The sequence below is a fragment of the Sinocyclocheilus rhinocerous genome, unplaced genomic scaffold (assembly GCF_001515625.1).
Source record: "Sinocyclocheilus rhinocerous isolate Xijiao unplaced genomic scaffold, SAMN03320098_v1.1 scaffold1066, whole genome shotgun sequence".
Classification (NCBI taxonomy): Eukaryota; Metazoa; Chordata; class Actinopteri; order Cypriniformes; family Cyprinidae; genus Sinocyclocheilus; species Sinocyclocheilus rhinocerous.
Genome location: NW_015629516.1, coordinates 354,837 through 358,871, shown reverse-complemented (window position 1 = coordinate 358,871; position 4,035 = coordinate 354,837).

The following is a 4,035-nucleotide window of genomic DNA, read 5'->3' as shown; positions in this document are numbered from 1 at the left end:
ATTTTTGAATAAAGTCATTATTTTTGTTTTCTTTGCGCACAAAAAGTATTCTCGTAGCTTCGTAATATTACGGTTGAACCCCTGCTGTCACGTGGATTATTTTACCGATCTCCTTGCTACGTTTCTGGACGTTGATCATGGTAGTACCCTTGCTGTCTATGGGAGGGTCAGAGAGCTCTCAGAACTAATCAAAAATATCTTAATTTGTGTTCCGAAGATGAACGGAGGTCTTACGGGTTTGGAAGGACATAAGGGTTCATTTTTGGGTGAACTATCCCTTTAATTATCATTTAAATACCACAATTAAAATGTACTGTAATCTAATTAATGGCTCTCTAATTGGGTTTTGGGGATCAGAGTAAAGGTTTATGTGCCTGAGCTCAGCTTTGATTAATAACAGCAATAAATCTTTAGGGATGTTTGAGTCTTGTAGATGTTTAGCCCAGTGCACTTGGCATTCAGTGGCAAATCAAAGGCTGATAACCTGTGAGATCATTGTGAGACCTGAGACCAAATCCACTATTGCATCTTATTTCTACACGTCTAAATGTTTGATTTGGACTCCAGCACAAAGCCACATACCACTGTAAGTTCAAAAGTTCAGTCTAGCCATGAACTTTGTCAGGACTCAAGTTGTTCTGCAGTCGCAGTATTTTCACCCACGCTCTTTCCTGGGTAACACAGATTTCTGTGGAGAACAGCGATTAAATAATTGTGAAAGTAATTACACGGGTAACATTCCTTTTCATACAAATGCCTATTTGCTTACTTCTCTGAAAAACAAATCCATTTCAGTACATTCTGTGAAAGGGGGTGACCAAACAAATAGTAGGAAACAATAAATGTTGTTTTATCTTCTAGTGTTTTATTACCCTGCACACTTCAGAAGTGGAACAGGTTGCTCCGCGGTCACAGGAGCCAGAACAGGGCCGAACTTCATCCAGATAAGACGTGGAAACCTCTCCCTTGTCATATAGTTGTGAATGAATGCATGAAAATATCTTATTAGCCGTAAGAAGACCTTAGAGGGTTAGAGGTCTTCGGAGAGGAGAAATGTGTCAATAACAACTTCAGTGGCTCCTCATTCAATTCATAGTTATTTCAAATAATACTTGTAGGACATACTCTAAGTTAAGATCTCAAACTAATCAGTGGCTTCAAACAAATGACCCCCCCCCCTCCCCCTTATTTTCATATTTTACAACTGTGTTACATTTAAGAAAATACAAATGTCGGTGTCTTGGAGATATTTTATTTCAACCTTTCAACAAGTCATTCACAATAGTGTAATCAGTGGATGTGATCAATGGAATCCCATACTTTTATTGCACTTTCATTCCTTGTAACCTCATTGACTTTTCAACATTGTCTCAGAGGTTTCTCTTAATAGGAATGAGATTTAAAACAATGGAAAGCCAGGAAAGAGCTATAAGATGAATGTCGATCATATGGCACTTGGTCTTGAAAGAATTTGATGGAAATTGTTCATATTGATATTTCGGACTGTGGCATCTTGGGAGTTCTGCAAATTGTGAGACATTATTAGACGCCTCCCAATTTGCCTGCTTATGCACTTTTGTAGTATAGAGTGTAGTATACGGGAAATATCATTATGACATAAATGTTTTTCTCTAATACACATTGGACACAATTAACGGCTTTTAACACAATTAACAATTAACACAAAGATATTTGTGAATTTTTTAAAATAAAAGATCAAAATGATTAACAATGCAGATTTATTTTCACAGCCTTCTTTGATCATATTTACCAAGGGTGCCAATAATTCTGACCACGACTGTAAGTAGTGTGGTAACACTTTATTTTAAGGGCCAATTTTCACTTTTAACTAGCTGCTTATTTGGCATGCATATTACTAGCATATTGGCTATTTATAAGTACTTATAAAGCACATATTAATGCCTTATTCTGCATGACCATATTTTAGATCCCTTAATCCTGCCCCATACCTAAACTTAACAACTACTAACTATTAATAAACAGCAAATTAGGAGTTTATAGAGGAAAACTCTGAATTAATAGTGAATATGTGTTCCCTATTCTAAAGTGTTACCAGTAGTGTCAACTGCACTTAAAATATCTGATGATCTGATGACAAAAACAACTATTGACAACTATTGTTGAGAACTCTTCTGAAACTCTTTTTCTCCATAGAAACATCTGAAAACCTTTCTCTATTTAATCTCATTCCTCTCCTTACCTGAGAAATGACAGAGCTCATGAAGCTCTCATTTAGTGAAAAGTGAAACACCTGATGCTCTTTATTTGGTCATAGTTAATGCATTAACTAACAAGACCTTATTGTAAAGTGTTACCTTTTTTTTCAGGGTTTATGTCCAGCTGATATTATCCCGCTTAACTACACTGAAAAAAAAAAAGATGTGGCTGTGAAATACAAATTTGTTCTCAAATTTCGCGAGAAGGAAACTATAGAGTGATATGAAAAATAGCATAATAGGAAATCAGTTGCCTGTAACAACAGTCAGTTATCCACATTATTCTTCAATGCAGAAGCAAGCTTATGGGCAAGACGCTGCTATAGGGAAATAACGAGAAGAATAACAACGTGCAGTAAATGGTAAAACTGTTTGCACTACAAACCACTGTGTTCATAAGAATAATACATTAAAATAATAAGGTAAGACACACCAATTTGCAATATCAAGCAATATCAAAAAGCCTCTAGCAAAATGATTCATTTGCTGTTCCCATCAAAAGGACGGTCTATGAACAGCTGCTATGGACTCTGAAAGCAAGTGAGGACGACTTGCCTAGTTCATTGGGAGGGCAGAGGCGATATAGAGTGGTATGTCTGTGACATTTGTGCGTGCACACACACACACACACACACACACATATGCTGAAAGAGTTACCTCTGTATCTCCCATTACCTCCTTCACAAGAGGAACGCTTTGCAATATTTCACCCTCGTACAACCTGCCATTATCTTCTCCTCCGATACTTTTCGGGTTCATTCCCAGACAGAGTAAGCATCCGTCATTGCAAAAAGAAAACACAGTTGGATCTACTGGGGAGGCTTGAATGGTTTCTAACACCATCTTCTGACTTAATGATCAAAAACGATGACTTATTGACTTATTATAAGTCAATATTATTGGAAGTGTAACTTATCAGTTGTGGAAAACTCTAATGTGGATAGCTTTACTTGGCTCCTTGGCCAGCTAATCCTTCATTCGGCCCATCTGTCAAGAGCCGCCTTTGTCCCTGCATTTCAGTCCTGTCTTTGATTCAGCAGAGTTCAGTGCCGAGTCTTTCTTTACACTATCACTGCCTGGAGAACATGTGTCAGCAGCTTGAACCAGACTTTTAACCTCCATGCATGTTCTATAAGGCTTCACTTTGAAGAAACGTCATGACTTTTAGTCTTGATTTTTTGCTGTGGTCAGATTGAGAATAAACAGATATAGGTTACTCCACATTTATGGAAAGTGCATTGAGAGGGTTAATGCTTCAATAATATCTGTGAAATTGGTTATTTTTGTGGAACATTTTAACATTAACATTTTAAGTCATCACTCTGATATTTTTGGGGTCTCATGGGAGCCCAAACATAAAGACATTAAAATCGATCTGAAAGAACCATAAATGTAAAAATTGCGACAATATAGATACCGTGCTGTTGTTATTTATGACTGTGGATTTTTACACCCTAAAATTAATAATAATCACAGTGATTGTTTCATTCAATACTGTTCAAAATTTTGGGGTCAGCAAGATTTTTTTTTTCAGTATAATTTTTTTTTTAAAGAAATTAATTATTTTTTTCAACAAGGATGCATTAACTGATCAAAAGTGACAATAAAGACAGAATTTTATAATAGATTTCTATTCCAAATAAATGCTGTTAAAAATATGATTTTCATATTTAAATAATTTAATAAATAAATTGAATAAATTACATTTTAAAAATATATTAAAACAGAAAACAAGTATTTAAAATTGAAATACTATTTTTACATTTTCATAATCTAATTTATATATATATATATATAT